This window comes from Adiantum capillus-veneris, chromosome 8, assembly GCF_014529385.1.
Source record: "Adiantum capillus-veneris isolate H3 chromosome 8, ASM1452938v2, whole genome shotgun sequence".
Lineage (NCBI taxonomy): Eukaryota > Viridiplantae > Streptophyta > Polypodiopsida > Polypodiales > Pteridaceae > Adiantum > Adiantum capillus-veneris.
The window spans coordinates 5,820,772-5,838,681 of NC_140938.1; the positions used below are offsets into that span (position 1 = coordinate 5,820,772).

Sequence of the window (17,910 nt, forward strand, 5' to 3'; positions counted from 1 at the left end):
CTAGTGGATGCTTATTCTTAACGCGCAGTGGGACTTGGCAGTCGGTTATGCTTGGAAGTTGGGTGGGTCCGTCAATAGTCCAAAACTAGAAGTCAATAAAAGAGGATGCCCACCACTTTTTGGTAAGTGACTTTAGGGCTGCCGTAAGGAGGAAGCGAGGCTTGTGTGATGCTCACGCCTGGCCGCGTACTCAACACGCCTCCACCTCCTTCCACCTACTAACTATTAATAAAGAGTATGGGATATCGTCGATGAGCATAAAATGTTATAAGCTAGAAAGCTATGGAGAGTAGAGTGCGCGAGTCAAAAGGAGCTGAGTGTTCAGGGGCGGCATATAATTGTGCAGGATCTGCGACTAACAGTATTGCGACTAGTAGCAGCAATGCTATGATGGTTGTAAGCGCAGCTGACGATGATGATATACTACTTCATATGGAGGCGCTGCCCCCAGGCTTCCGCTTCCACCCCACTGACGAAGAGCTGGTGGGCTTTTACCTGCGCCGTAGAGCCGCCGGCCTCTCCCTGCCCCCCCATCTCATCCCCGAGGTGGACTTGTACAAGCACGACCCCTGGGAGCTCCCTGGCCTCTCCCCCCTGCCCCCCTCCCAATGGTTCTTCTTCAACTTCTCCGACCGTAAGTACCCCTCTGGCCCCCGTGCCAACCGTGCCACCTTGTCCGGCTATTGGAAGGCCACCGGACGCGACCGCTCAATCACCTCCCACCGCTCTCCGTCTGTTCATGATGTAGCTCCCCATCCATTTGGCATTAAAAAAACACTCGTCTTCTACTTCGGCCGTGCCCCCCATGGCAAACGCACCCCTTGGGTCATGCATGAATTCCACCTCTCACCCCAGCCCTCATCCTCACCACCACCATCTCAAGGCTATGCCCCTTCTGGCAAGATTGTGCTTTGTCGAATAGTGAGAAGAGTCCCGCAAGCTTCTGCAATTGATTGCTCGACATATAGAGATAACAAGGAAGCTCTACATGCTTAGAGATAGTGGTGGCCAGATGATTGTGAGAGAGAATTGTGGTGTATACAATGTGAATTCATGGGCACCTTGACACTTAATAAATGCTTCTACAACAAGGTACATAGACACATGTTAAAGAGAGACATGAAAATTCTTTGAGAACTTATTGATTTATGGATCTACTGTAATATAATATAACCCAACAAATTGTGGATTTTTTGTAATTGTCGAGCTGCTACTATATCGAATGTTTGTGATCCTTGTATTGTATTGAATATCAAGTAAAGTGGGTTTTAAGCAACAAGAACATACCATGTTATTAAGTAATGCTTAGGGTTTTATACCTTGATTTGGTCTAGTTCTTAGTGTTTCACTTTCTGAAGACCTTTTATACCATAAGAGGTTGACTTTTCTCTTGAAAGAACAAGAGAAGTTTAACACTAGTTTGTACCTTGACATTGAAATGTCCTCTGGACATTATGATGTCCTACAAAATGGAAAAAATCATAGGGCATTTTTATGCTCCAAACAATGTCAGATGGATTTTTTAATGGAAAATTATCTACCAATGGAAAAAACTTCAATATGCAAGAAAACCAATTTTGTGATAACTAATTTTTTTTACAATTTAAATGGACACATCATGTTTTTGTACTTGTACCCACTCATATTGAATGATTTTTTTCCTAGGTCAAATGAGTTTTGTTTGTCACAATACTTTATGTGCCACTCTATATACTTACAAACACCACATATTCCCTTGTTTTTGTCTGTTTTTGTCATACCCACTCATATTGAATGATTTTTTTCCTAGGTCAAATGAGTTTTGTTTGTCACAATACTTTATGTGCCACTCTATATACTTACAAGCACCACATATTCACGTAATTAAGAGGAAACGGTTTTTTTAAAAAATGTTTTATGCACCACATACTAGAATCCGCGTACACTATTGTAGACATGGTATTAAAGAACCTTTGTTTAGTCAAATAGTGATTCTCAAAACAACTTTGTAGTGTTTTTATTGTGTGGTATGCTATGGGACAAGTCACACACTATGTAAGTTGATAGAAATTCATTATGATTTTGCCTTGGTATATTCTACAAAATGATAAATGGGACACTGTAACGTCCGATTGTGGTACCAAACTAGTGTTAATGACAGAGGGACAATATATATATATATATATATATATATATATATATATATATATATATATATATATATAGAGAGAGAGAGAGAGAGAGAGAGAGTATTTGTTGTTCTTGAAGGTCAAATGTGACCTACGAAACCAAAAGAAACATACCAGGTGGTGTAAGTACTGCAGATGATAAGTGACTCTTGATGCTCAAGAATTTTGGAAATGAGCCTCATAATTGAAAGTTCACATTGTGTGGGGAGAGAAATGTATATAGAGAGAGCTCATGATTGAAAATGTGGGGCATTAGTTAAGCTCTAATGTGATAAAAAGATTAAGACTCAAGTAAGGTGTGATACTTCGACTTGCGAACTTGATGGTGGCACAAAGTGCATAGTTAAATATGAGGCAAAAAATTAGGTATAGAAAAATCTCCCTTACATTCAAAATGATGTATAAAATAGCCTAAAGAGGGATATGATGAGGATAAAACAATGGTGGTAACATTCATGGAAGAATGCCTTATGGTGTCTAGTATCGGATAAAACCTCCTTATGTATGCAATGATGGAGAGGGAGAATACCCATTGTTCTAGAGGCGCGAAGAAAGTCTTGGCCATGCCAGGCTGAGGTGCAAGGGGGTACTCCAGTGGAATTCCTACTGGCCAACAAAACATGTGTTGCATGGGACTCATGGAAGTATGGCTACTAGGAAATATAGGTGGGTGGATGTGGTACCCATGCAAAAAAATGATATTAAAACATGAAACAATGGCTATGAGAGTGAGAGAGAGAGAGAGAGAGAGAGAGAGAGAGAGAGAGATGAATGGACAACACAATACAAAAATTTCATAACTTAAAGTATACAAAATGTTTATGAATCATCTTCCAAAAGATCTCTACAAGAAGTGTCATCCAATTTTAAGCCCTTGGCTCCTAAGTCACTAAAGAGAGAAATAGAACTGTCGTTTGTGGATGTGTTGGCTGCATCATCGTCAAATTTTCATCGTCCTTCTCATCATCATCATCTTCATGGAAATAATCCTCACTAAGGTTGGCGGTTGTTGGACTTGAATCATCGATCTCTCTCTCCTCTGTCTCCCCCCCATCCACAAACTAGAAGGTGGGAGAGGGTCGAAGATGGTCTCCACTTCATTACTGGAAAAAAACGATTCTCCCCCAAGGTGGTATGGGAACTACGAACCAAAGTTTTAGTTGGTGGATTGATGGGATATAGATGATGTTGGAATTAGGGTTTCAAGAAAACACACACAGCTTAAAGAAGAGGAAGGAAGCTCAAGGCACACAACAAAGAGTGTATTAGTGTACAATGGAAAGATAAATTATCCCTAGAGTGATGGGTGTATATACAATGCACAATGGAAAACATCCTAGTGAGGGAAAAAATGCCCCGACGGTTCTAAGTGTGGTCACACACATCACTACTACATGTATATGGTAACAAATCCCCCCTGGGAGTGATGCGGTGAACAAGAACTAGCACATAGAGTATAGGGAAGTGCCATGCCCTGAGAACATGATCATTCCACAAAGGGAGTAAGCCCAAAGCTTTGCGGAAATCCTCTTCAAACTTCTCATGAGACAATTCCTTTGTGAAAAGATCTGCAAGGTTTGGCACATAAGCCAAGCTGATCTCTTGTGTTGAGAGCCTCTCAACAACAGTATGGTAAAGAGTGATATCAACAGGATCACCAGCATCATGAAGACTCAATTTCAAACATGTATGGGAGTGGAAATAGGTTTTCAATCCTCAAGTCCAAACTTACATAGCAATGTCTGTATGTAACTTTTCTGACACAAGGCAATACCACCATCACACTGCTTAAACTGTATACCCAAGTAATGATGCAACATCCCCAAATCTTTCATCTTGAAAGTAGCAATCAAATCAGCCTTAAATTCAGTAACGTGTCTCTCATTTGGTCCAGTGATCAACAAATCATCCACATAGAGAAAGACAATGAGAAGTACATTACCCTCATGCTTTACACACAATGTGCTTTTTATTGGACTACTACGAAAGACTCATTTAACCAGATGAGTGTTAGCCTTCTCATACCAAGCACAAGGAGATTGCTTCAACCCATACAAATATTTCTTACATTTGGACACTTTATCTTCGTGCTCTTTGATGACAAAACTGCAAGGCTGCGTTACATGAACTTCCTCAAATAGGTTACAATTCAAGAAAGCAGTAACAATGTCTGATTGATGTAGATCCCTGCCAAAATGAGCTACCTATTCACATAGAAAATGCACAGTAGTCATACAACAAGTGGGAGAAAAAGTCTCTTCATAATCTATGCATTTTTATTGTGCATAACCTTTTGCAACAAGTCAAACCTTATAGCGACCAATCTCACCATCCGGCTTGCTTTTCAACTTGTAAACCCACTTTGTGCCAATGGCCTTTTTTCTAGGAGGCAATTCACATAAAGTCCGCGTGTCATTTTCTATAAGTGCATCATATTTTGATTGCATGGCAGTCATCCAATTTTTTGGATTTTGTGCTTTATCAAAAGACAGAGGTTCCTCAACATCATGTAAGCTAGACACAACCAAAGCATAACAATCTGATGCATAAGAAACATGGCAAGAACTTGAACGGGTACAACTAGACAAAGGTGCATTCAATTTACTATCACGCAAAGTATGCACCAGCCATTTAGGCATACCTCTAACCTGGTCATTCTGAGCCCTTTCTTCATCAAGTACATCATGTACATCTTCATCAGTAATAGGCCGATCTCTAACATTTTTAGAAACCCCCATAGGCTGTACATTTGCCTCATGGGAATTTCCATTCAAACTTCCACCACTGAAAAGAGGTAACAAAGTGTCATAAATGTCCTACGACCTTACATTACTATCTCTAGTACATGACAACAAGGGCTGAGCAAAATCTTCCACAAACACAACATCCCGTGAGACCAAGATACGCTTTGTTTGCGAATGATACAACCTGTAACCTTTGCTTTCAGCATTATAACCAACAAAAATAATTTTCTATCCTTATCATCCAATTTCTTTGTGGCATTGAAGTATATGCCAAATATCCAAAAACATGCATGTGCTCAATAGAAGGCTTTCTATCATGCCATGCTTCATATGGAGTCATAGAATGCAAAGCTTTTGTAGGACACTTGTTTAGTATATTATAAGTGGCACACATAATGGCCTCAAGACAAAAAGAATACGGCAAAGCTTGACTCTTGACCATACAATGTGCCATTTTTGTAATTGACCTATTTTTCCTCTCAGCAACACCATTTTGTATAGGCGTATAAGGCACTATACTTGGTGTTTTATCCCACGACTAGCCATAAATGCATTAAAATCATGGGGCATATACTCCCCCCCTTGATTGGAATGGAGGGTGCACATAGTATATTTTGAGACATTTTCAGCCATAGCCAAAAAAAATTGAAGCACATGAATACTTCGGACTTTGCTTTAACACTAGTCTGGTAACCTAATAGGACATAAAAGTGTCCTTTTAGGGTTTTGAAAAAAAAATCCAAAACTATAGTAGATCCACTCATTTTGAAGAATCCTTTCATGAGCTTATAGTTCAAGGACTACTACATATGGAAAAAAATGAGAAATTAAACTTGTAAAATTTCTCATCTCTTGGTCACAACAAGCCTCCAAAGTTGATGGACCATTGCATTTTGCCCAAAATAGCCATTTCTTACAGTTGATTGCATATAAATAAGAGTGGGGATTTTTATAGGACATGAGATAAATGCCCCATTAACTTCAATGGGTTGGTGATCAAAACATATGGTTGCTTTTTGCCTCACTTTTTTTTTGGGCAAAAAAGTAAGGTACAAAAAATTTGCATTTTTGCCATTCTGCAAATCTATCATCAAAGTTTCTATACTCAAGCTCAATACTGCTACTATATACATGTATTCTTAGTTGCCTTTGGGCCTTTGGATTCAAAAGGATCCATGGACCATGTCAAAAGAATAATGGATCTCTTACTAAGTGGAACCTTGGGGACAATGATGAAGTGCTAAATACAACAAACATGACAAAACTGGGTTTAGCATTATGACCTCTAAAATCCCATAGAAACTACTCAATACCTAGCCAAATTTGTATTTTATGATTAGATATGGTTAATACCTACAAAATACACACAATTGGACTAAGAAACTAGGAATATTGAGAAAGCTATACTTGCTAGAGTAAAATGTCTCGTATTCTTCAGCAATCCAAAAACTCAACCATCATCATATACTATGCTATATAGCGTATTAGGTCCTTCAAAAATCAAGGAAGATTAGATTTATGCTATAAATGCCACTTACACAATCAAAATTGCATTTGGATATCAAGAAAGCTACCAAAAGAATCATAAAAGTGCTAAATTTTGTCCAAAAAATAGGATTATGCAATTCTTTTAAGTTGGTCATAACTTTCAACTTTAACACTTAGCTCTCCCTAGAAGCATCAGAACATGCTGAGAACTATGAAGGATTATCCTCTAGCAATCTAAGCGTCACAAACATGAAGTTTTGAGTGGTATAGTTGCAAAAAATTGAAAAAACACAAAAAACAGGACTGTTTTTTCACACAGTTTAGGTTCAAAAATGTTGTGCAAGAGTACGGTTAATGGTTAGATCAATATTCCAAAAAAAAAAGTTAAGTTTTTTTCAGCTCATAAGGCAACTTTGCGGAGATATAGCACCTAGAACTTCATTTTCATACTCTTCAAATAATTCAAGCAAAATGGTCACTTAACAAGACATAAAAGTGTCCAAGGACACAAAAGTGTCATGTTACTATTCTAGTGTTAAGCGGATGTACCCATGCATGCCTAGAGTAATCATCAATGAAAGTCACAAAGTAAAGGTAATTGCCCAAGGATGGAGTTTGCATGGGCCCACAAACATCACTATGCACAAGCTGCAACCTTGAATGTGGCCCTAATTGAACCATCCTTTGGAAACATCGAATGCTGCATCTTACCTAAAATACAGCCTTCATTGATAGGTGCTTCAAGAGGCGGCAAAGAATCAACCATATCAAATTTTTGCAAACATAGAAAACTGACAAAATTCAGATGTCCAAAACGTGCATGCCAAAGTTTTTCATCTGAAATAGCCTTAGAATCCACAATCACATTTGCAAAAAAAATTCCATACTTGTTATATAAAGTGAGCTTATATAGCCCACGACATAAAATGCCAGATGTAACAATTTTATCACCAAAATTGGGATCATGTATTGTTCATCTGTCATCCACAAATTTGACTACAAGACCAAGTCTAGCAAGTACATATACAAACAAAAGATTCTTCTTGATCCCAAGCACATACAATGCATCAACAAGTGTGAAAGAACTTCCATTTGCAGCAATAAGCACAATCTTTCCAACTCCCTTGACCAAATTAGAGGCATTGCTGGCACAAGTAACTAAATTCCCATGAGGGACATCCTCGACAGAGGTAAACAAGTCACGATGAGAGGTAATGTGCTTTGTAAACACACTTGAGCATCTACAACAATTGACAAACATGCATCATGGACAGAAGGATCATAAGTGCACTATGCACTAAAAGCCCATTCTACATCAACGTCATCATCAGAGTTTCCTTTCACAAAAGACTCAAAAATAGTTGCATTTGTGGTGGAACTAGTCTTTCTTCTTAGCCTCTTTGACCTTCAAATTAGGACACTACCCAGGGGATTCACCATGGAAAACTTATCACACCACGGAAGTGCAGGGGAGGGGTTTTTTTTTACAAGTTACATAAGCGTATAAGTGAGGGGCAGGCCCCCAATAATACCATATTTGGGGGGGGGGGGGACTGACCCGAGTTGATTACTTGTAACGATTGGTCACGAGTGTGCACTAGAACTTGGATGAATTTTGGGGACATTTTTTATCAGGTCACACATGAAATTTTCATCAAGCCAATCATAGATAAGGGTTGATTTGGAGCAGGTCAAGGCTTGATTTACACCAGCTTTGGATGGTTCAATATAATTAGACAAGTAGCCAGAGTGCAATCTAATCAGGCACATAGTTTGAAAGTCAAACTAAGACACATTGAGGGTACATCTAGCTATCAATAGAAGTCGTTGGGCCTTGGTACGTTGCTAATCACCCTGCTATACACTCTTTGACTAGTTTTACTCAGTTAGATCATGTGAGACCTAAATTTTATATGTAAGATAGGGGTATCATAGTTTTCTTCATTGATTGTCATATAAGCGTAGAAAGAGGGTCACATTCCCTAATATGAGTCGTACATAGGGGTTTTATTAAAGTTTTTTGCTTGTAGGTGGCGTTTCATTTCGTATATAGAGTCTCCAAAAGCTAAGCCTCATTTTGATACCAATGTTATTATCTTTTATACCTAAGGCTTTATTGTTGACCAGTGGCTAGGCTCACATGGACCTTTACATATGTCATGAAAGAAGTACAACTAATAGATTAGATATGTACTCTAGAATCAAAATTTACACATAATACAGCCACAATAGCTCAAAAAAATAAAAGAGTACAAATATATTAAATATGTGTTGTCCAACTAGGTGGGTGTCCATATGATGAAATGCCAGGCCAGACACTCTCCCCTTTCTAGCTCATGTCCTCCCTTGACACGACCATGTGAAAATCCAATCATTAGGGTTGTCTTCAGGTTTGTCTTTAGGGTTCGAATTTAGCTTTGAAATTTCTTTGTAGTTGATGGCACTCCCCCCTTCCTTGAGTGAGTTATATCTATTGTGTTTCGGTTGATACATGAGTTGGGCTTCTATTGTTGAGGCAATTTTGCATTTTTTGCGTGTTCTCCTTTTTGTTGCCACTTTTGGTAGTGAAGATAGTTGTTGTTGTTGCCTGCCTTTTCAAGAATCAAGCCTCTTTGGGTTGTTGACTTTATCATGGATCTTTCCCTCAAGTTCCACTCTGCAATGTGAGTCCTCTTCAATATTTCACCATCTTTGAAGCCTGTGTAAGCTCCTTATGATTATTGTTGATAGCTCTCTTACTGAATTTATCATTGATTGTCAGTTGTTTTTTATGCCAATCTTTGACTTTCCATTGTTTAATGTAGATTTGTTGTTGTTCTTGAAGATAATAGTTACTCTTGGCAAGCATAATTGAGACCTACAATTGTTGCTCTAATTCTTTGACAATTGATATGGGTAGCAATTTCCTTTTGCTAATACCTGATGTAGAAGGAAGATATACAAGAGGATAGTGATAAGTGTTTCTAGATTAGGTTCTAAGACTTTGATGAACAATGGAAAAAACCTAGTGGGAAAAAAGTTCCTTTTTGGTATACGCTCTTATTGGAGTCGAGCAGCTAGATTTTAAGTACCTATCCATGCAAGGTGAGTGCTTGGGATGAACAAAGGAAGTGTGTCTAATTCAAGTGTCAATTATGGGACACTCTATATGCATATGAGAAATTTGTCAAATAAAATCATATAGTGTGAAAGATGGAGTTGATGGGTGCTTCAAGGAACAAAATAGCACATGTGACATCAAAGGATGTGAAATAGCTTCCATGTTTCCAAGGAGGATTTTTTATGTAGAAGCTTCTCCACTCATACCTCACTATGCTCAGTGTGTGAGTGTCTTTTGGACTTCCTCCTTCACTTCACCAAACTTAAAATACATAGACTTTGACTCTTATGCTCACCTATACTAGCATGTGTGAGACAACATATATATGCTCAACTCGTCCATCTTGAGTAGTACCTAGAATAGGTAAGACTCTTAGACCATATAGAATATTGATTAAAGATTTGTGACTGACACTTTTCTCATTTAGTGGCTTAGTTGACCAACTCTAACTCTTATGCCATATATTTCTAAGGAAAAATGACCAAAATACCCCTCTAATTTGTGAAAATTTCCAAAATATCCCTCAGATTTCAAAATTACCAAAATATCCTTGTATCTATTTTGGTTGGATTGTTTAAGATTTTCTAATCTTTATTTCTTCTAGCTCTTTGACAGGTGGCTTTCCCATCATTATCCATATGCCATAAGACATTAGATTCTTTGTATATGAGGATCTATCATAGTTGAACATGTAATTTTGAGTCATATTTCTCCACATAAGCTGAATTTGATCAATATAGGAGACAATCAATCTTTTTCCTTATCCTTGTTCTTCTCTTGATCTTGAGTTTGTTGAATGAGGGACTTGGAAACACTGCTACTTCATCTGCTTTTAGTTGTGCATTTTTTGGAGTCGGCTTCTTTGAAACAACTATTGTTTATTCTTCAGGTATTTCAATAATGACATATTCTTGTGGGTGTCTTTCTTCCTTCATCTAAGCTTTTGTATTATGATTCATGACATAGTTGTCTGTCTCCCCTTTTCTTCTTTCATACTCACAATTTTTATTAGCTTCCTTCAACGCTTTTCTCGTAAAATAGGGAGGTATGGCATAGCTTTCCTCATCACAAAACTTTGTAAATTGTAGGTGTTACTATCATTTACGCACACATCTAGAGTAGACAAGATTAAGTTCCATCTGAACGGCTTAAAGAAATCCTCAAGAAATGGTTCCGGGATCTAATCTTTGTATTCTACCTATACTTCTAAGATGAAATCTTCTCTTGCCAAACCCTCACTCGGAAGCTCCACACATCTATATGTGATTTAGTTTGTAGCCATGTAGGTTTTTCTTGCTCGTTGACCGTTTTTGAGTCAAAATCCTCCACAAGAGTTTGACTAACATCTTTGTAGTTGTTGTCTTTCACATTGATCCTCGTAGTAATCTCTTTGTACCTCAAGTAGATGTAGTCGTAGCCCCAATCTTGTACCATTTTAAGCTAATGCATAAATTGTCTCTTCAAAATTACATCAAAGTTGTTGCTCTTGTCAAAGTCTACTATTGCAAAGGTATGTTTATAATCTATCTCACAAAAGATTACTATAATATGTTCCAACACAACTATAGCTCCCTCTACATAACCATCTGTGAGTTGCAGTTTCATTCTAGTTTTTCTAAGAGAAGGTTTTCCCCATTTCTTCCATATCTCTTTTGTGGAAATGGTCATGCAGTCAAGTATAGAAATTGTTTCTATCCCTTTATAGTCCATTGGCAAGGTGGTATTCCCTTCTCTTTCCATCCACAAAAATTTTCCACCTAGTAGTTTTGCCCTTGGTTTGTCTTTTGTCATTTTTATCCACTTGATCTTCTAAGGGAATATCTAGAAGAGGAATTTTCAATCCCATCTTCTCTAAGTTTTGCCCACTTCTCTCCATAGATGTAGTATGGTTTTCAACAACTCGAAGAGAGTAATTGTGCATTGCATAGGAGTAGACATTAGTTCATGTAGGCTTTTAGTGTCCATCATCCTTAAGATTGGCTTCCATTATGAGGGCACTACCCTGACCTTCGATTTTGTTTTGTGTTCTCCTATGAAGGATGTAAAATTATTCAATGTTTCAAGTTTACTCTCCATATATTCTTATGTTCATGCATCACCGTATAGAAATTGTATATCTCTAGGATAGAACTTGTGATCCATATTGACCTCAGTGATAGGTGTAGAGTTAAAATTCACACTACCATCATTTGTATTCCATATCTACTATTGTTTCCCATAACTTGCTTGGCCATGGCTCCTCTACCTCTGCGATAGGTGCCATAAATTTTGATCTTGTTTCATTAGTGGTGTTTGTCACTACTCGTTCTTCTAATTGAATCTCCAAGTTATTGATTATTTGTGGTGCATTGTTTTCTTCCATATCCTTTTATGGTTGTGGTTGTGGTTCTTGTTTTTGTTTGATATTTTTTTGAGGGGACATTTCAACAATCTTCGCCTTTGGGATTTCAAATTCAACTCTTCGTTGCTTTGTTTCAAGAGGTGGGCTAGACAGTGTAGGTTCCAGTAATGCTCATGCAGTCTCTATCAATTTTTTGCACATTTCTAGCCTTTGCTTCTCTAACTCAAGAGAAGGATAAGTCATCCATCATTGCCCTAGATTTTGGTTGGTCTCCAATCTAGCCTCTAATGCTTGCAACACAGTACCTAATGGCTCCAGGACTTTGTCTACGAACATTGATCCTCTTGAAAAAATCTTAGATGATTTTTCTTTCTCCGTTTGTTTTCTTTTTTTCTCTTGTTTTTAGTTGTTCTTTGGTTTTTTGCAACTCGATTTCTAGGGTGGTTTTCTCATTTAGCTTTTTTACTTTGATTTTGTCTTATTTAGCCTTCAAAGAGTTTCTTTGAGTTCTCATTGATAAGCTCTCAATTTTTATTTGAGCAGGCAATTAATGTTCCTCCTCGATAAGTGTATTTTTGGTAGCTTCTTGAGCTCTAGTCGCCACATTTATAGGAATTGTGGGTTCTACCTCAGATCTTATTGAAGAAGGTAACACTCCTACATCATTCATTGTTTCTTTTCCCTTAATGTTTGAGTGTTTTGGAGAACTAGGAATGATGTCTGTATCACCATATTCCAGACAATAAAAAAATACTACATTCTTTTCTTGATAAGGAAAATTTATTGCCCAATAATTTCCTTCATACTTATCGCATGGTCCTACTTGTTGCATAACTAGTGCTGTAGCCGATGGTTGTTCTTGCTTGGTAATAATGTTCTTTGATCCATACTCTTGATTGGCTATAAAAATAAGGTATTCTTGTTCATGGAACAATGATTTCCCATGGGTTGTGGCACATATGATGGTTGTGTAATCAATCATAAACTCTACGATGAAGGATAGGTATCTCTAGCATAAGAGCTACTCTCTCCCATCATTCTGTAGGTCTCAATAGGCTTGTCATAATACGAAGAAGGAATCACCAATGTTGGGCTCTCATATGGTGTAGCTGGTTGAGTGTAGTTGCTATTCTACTATCATTCAAAAGAGGTGCTTAATGCCCTAACATACGTTGCGGTCTCTAAACATCTAGCACAATCCTATTTTGACCCAATTGGGAATCTTGAAGGTGGTAATCGATGCCCTTCTTGAGGTGCGTATGGTCTCTCCTACACATAATGCTAGGCAAATCTAGCCTCAAACATCGTGATGTTTCTTTTGCTAGCTTGTCTAGATTTGGCATTGGTTGAGGTTGAGAAACTTGTCTCATATTGGTTTTACTAGAAGACAAGGGGACATTGCTTGTCGTGGTTTTTGCATCCTTTGTAATCTCACCATAACCTTTACAAATGTCCACACATTAGGAAATTTTGGAGGTCATTTGGAGGACCTTATTGAAGAGAGAGAAAAGAAGGCGCAACCAATGAGCAGCAACCTTACGTAACATAGAAATGCATGGAAAATATCACAAAAATTAAAGAAATAATTTTAAATTATTGAGATTTGTCCCATTTTTGTAAGGTAACTTCCTCGTCTTACAAAGCAGGGCCCATTGCCAGTAGCCGTCAAGTTGCTGAGACCTAACTATTGATTGATAGCTAACTCTCTCCCTTTATTAAAATATATCCACTTCCTTTATGAAAGGCTTTGAAAACTCATTCTCCCTCCATTATGCTATGGCTTTGTCTTCTTCCAGCCCAAGAAGTTCTAGAGGTTGCTCTACACTGTCCCCAACTAGCCTCACCATTAGTGTGCCAAGAAGACTATGTAGTAGCATAAGCACTATCTCAATCTCAAAATCTCTCACTACAGATAATAGGTGGCAAGAGTAGAGGATAAGCAAAGGTTCTTGGGTTCTTATGCAGCCAAGAAGGAGAAAAAGCTCGAAGGCAACAAATATGTTTCGTTCTGCATGGAAAGCAAGAGTTCTGGAGTTCAAATTTGAGGTTGGTAAGAAGACTGTGAAAGAGGTCTTGATTCAACATGTTTTCACTCACTCTGATGTGATTGCTAATGACGGCAATGTCTCCATGGTGTATAATCCACAGTGCAACTGTGAGTTAATTATTTAGCACTCCTCTATAAATGTTATCTTACATTTCAAATGTGAATCTATTTTTTCTTCTCTTATTACATATATCTAATTAGGTTATACAGATGTTTGTATTTATTTCTATTCTTTTACATTCACAAATGTTTATCCTTCCTCATACGAGGAATGGGAGCCATTGGAGTGCATTATAGGTCTCATCTCTTTTACCTATGCTCATATTGGGGTCTTGCAGTATGCGGGCAGAACTAGCAAAAGCCTTGCAGACGAGGGTATTTTCTTCTATGAACATTTCTACCAACTCAATCAAATCAATCAGAGAGGAGAGTTGGTGAAGGTTTCACTACCAACCAACTGGAACTCCGTGGATTGGCCCGTTCCTGACACAACAATGAGTGAGACATTGAGGAGTAGGCTCTATAGGGATGTTCAGAGGTCTCTCCGAAACTCTGTACCCACTAAATTGGTGAAGCTTACAAATTTATGTCATGTTGGTCTCTTTGTTGAGTTATTTCATACCTGCAATGTACATGTTGCTAAAACTATGGTGCTCTGCAAACCATTTGATTCCCTCTTGTGTGATAAGATTCTTGATCGAGGGTGGTATGTGAAAGAAATAGATGGCATATGTTGCAAGACTGCTCTTGACACTTTTATTGTCAAGTATATGCTTGCGCCACAGACAGTAATAATATCCTTTTGGTACAAGAGTTCTCACCTTGTTGAAGGTTGCTATGTGCCTATGGATCAAGAGGCAGCAAGTTTGGCAAAAAATGCTATCATAGACGTGGAAGTGGTGGACAAAGACCTAAATCTTATGACAGTAATTACAATAAGACAACAATGCAATCTTTTGCAGCTTCAACATGACATAGTGGAGGAGACGTAATCTAGCCTGAATGGATTCAACGAAATGTAACTTTTTTTACTAGTTTAATCTTAATATCAAGTGTTTGCTCACAGCTCTCTCTCTCTCTCTCTCTCTCGCTCTCTCTCTCTCTCTTAAAACAGGTACAACGAATCATTATGAAGTGTATTTCCAAGTAAAAATTGTGGGTTGTGCAAGCAGCTTAAATACAAATGCAGCAAATATGGAAGGCTGCTATTAATTGTGTATTAAGATCTCTCTCTCTCTCTCTAAGTATTCGAAACACATAGACAATATCAATTTAATGTATAAATCATGAATTACTAAGTACATTTGTAATTACAAATTTCGATGTGCTCAATGGGCTTAAGTACAATCCTTGCAGGTATGGGACCAAAATGTCCTCTAGGTAGAAATCGTGAAGATGCCCTTCAAATGAAGGTGGGGAAATAGTAGTGCCAGGTGGATTAAGTAAACCTTATGTGGTGTGTCATCAATCAACAAAGTATTGAGAGCATCATAAGGCACATTGTATGTTCAAAGGGCTTGTAGAAAAGTTGTACATCATGTTTAGTTGGGTGGAAATGTCCCGTAATGGTAATACAATTTCTTTGACTATACACAAAATTAAAAACCGATCTTTGAATTTTAGCGAAATTGCAAATTATGGTAACAAGGGGATTCAAGTTTTGGGGCTGCATTGAACACCAGATAACAACCCTAAACCGTGGAATCAAAAATTCAAAACTTCCTTTGTGCTTGGTCGAATTACTACTCTGAGATTTCCCAAGCGGAAACTATGCAAATCAGAGATCTTTGTAGGTCCAGTGTATGGCTCTTGTAGCAGCAACAATCCATTGAGATCCAAAATAATTAGTCTATGCAATCATTGTGTGCATACATATAAGTAGTTAGAAACAAAAAAGAGTATATTATTTAAGTACAATGGATATTACCAAAACAACCATATGTACTTGAAGCAAGAGTCCATACTGGTCATGTCTAATGTTGACATTCTGCTATTGAGTGTCGATGTTCCCTTCTGTATTGCCAAAGGTATCCAACTCTTGTGGTCGTGCAATACAGGACTCTTGTGTTTCCATGGCCGAATGGTTAACTTGTTCTCTTGTCTGTTCATTGCTTTGATTTGCAACGTTGGCCTCCTCCTCTACATGGCCTAGACACTTTGTATCTTCTCTCGGCTCTAAAGAGCTCTTCACATCAGCAATTATTGGAGCTTGGACTCCTCATATTGATCATGTGCCTCATCATGTGCCACAATAATAGGCACTCCCTTATCCTCCTCTACTTGTCCTAGACCCTCTCTTGCATTCCTTGGCTCCGAAGAGAAATTTACATCAACATTTTCAAGAGCTTGGTCTACTTCACATTGATCAACTCCAACTTTTGGTTCAGTCGCTCCAACTTCAAAGCAAACCGGTGTCTATTCCTCTAATATTGGGTCAGTTTTAGGGATTTGGTTTCCAATGGTGGAAACTGGTATGACTTGTTAAAGTTATTATATGGTCATCAACAAAACTATCTTCTGCATCTAAAACTCTAGGAGTTGAAATAGATAGTAGATGTTGAATAATTGATGCGTGGTACCTTTGTAAATATTCCAAGGTATAATTTTCCACAGCATTTTGCAAAATTAGGTTAACTTGTGGTCAATACTTCAATTAATAATAGCACTAAGTTGGTCCAAACCATAGCATAGAAATACCTTAGATATAAATGGATTCAAAGCAAAAGAAATATGTAGTATGTACTCTGCATGGAGAAGACATCTCCAACCACAAGAATTTAGATCTGTTTGATTAGGCACTTTGACAATTTTTAAGGTTTTCTTGTAGAGTTCTTGAGTTCCACAAAGCCTTCCATAGATGTGAAGTAATTTTTTACACATCTATGAACAATGAAAGTTATTTGTTATTAACAATATTGAGGTCATCATCCATAGCCCAAATAAACACTCAAGGTTATATCAACACTCACACTCTTATCTCTGAATGTGTTCCTCGTATGGAGTTTATAGTCCATACCACTTGTTTGTCCAGTTCAATGCATACAAGGCTCCAATGATTATTTGACTCGTATGGAAACACCAGAGTTGTGACCTAAAGCATTGGACAGTGGACAAACCATCTCTCCAATGTGCCATGAGGGGTGTTTTTTATTCGGAGTAGCACAGACAACTGTGGATCTAAAACATGTATTTCAGCATGGGTTTGTTGAGGGAGTTGGCTCTTTATTAAGCTACAATCAATAACAAGGATTTAATTAGCAACCAAATACAAAAGTAAAGGATCTTAAAGGTAGAGAAGTGTGCTTAATTTAGGCATAAATAAACAATAGAGTATGTAATTTGTGCATTGGGATCCATCAAAATCCCAATATCAACAGAATCTAGAGCTAACTGCCGAGTACCATCAGCAATGGGAATGGTTGCTAATAGTCCTTCTTTCATGGAATGTAAAATATCGTTGTTTCTTTCATTTAAGTCTGTGGTAACTAGCCCATAATTTCTCCTCTTTGCCTCTTCATCAGTAGCAACAATCTCTATCTGCTTTAATTTCTCTGCTTCCAGGCAACATCTTTCTTCTTGCTCAACTCCGGATCTGGTGTTCACATCATGAGTAACCTCATGAATCTTAACCCCATGCTCCCACTGGGCTAGTGGTATTAGCAATATATCCTTCATTTTAGGGTCAATAAACTCATTAGGGATGAGGAGCTTATTGTATCTCCAACTTACTCTCTTGAGCGTCCTATTGTCCTTGTCCATTACTGTGACCCAGTGAGCATGAGCAGCAACAATGGTGATATCATTAAAGTACTCTAGTAAAAAATCTTCTGCTGCTTCTTAAGGACAGAGTAGGGCAGCAACTTTCCATCTCATTCTACCAGCACATGCTTCCTTGCAAATTTGCCTTACGACTCTTTGGAAAGGAAGTTTAGGGACACAAAGCTCAATACATTTTTGAGCTTTTCTGATCTCTCTAAATAACCCATGTTTTTTTGAATATTCTTCATTCTTGGTCCCTTCAA

At 37.9% G+C, this 17,910-nt stretch overlaps 1 pseudogene; it reads left to right on the plus strand.

Annotated features, from left to right (window-relative positions):
- Positions 1–268: 268 nt before the first annotated feature.
- Positions 269–1,331, plus strand: LOC147451618 (NAC domain-containing protein 71 pseudogene; annotated as a pseudogene).
- Positions 1,332–17,910: the final 16,579 nt, after the last annotated feature.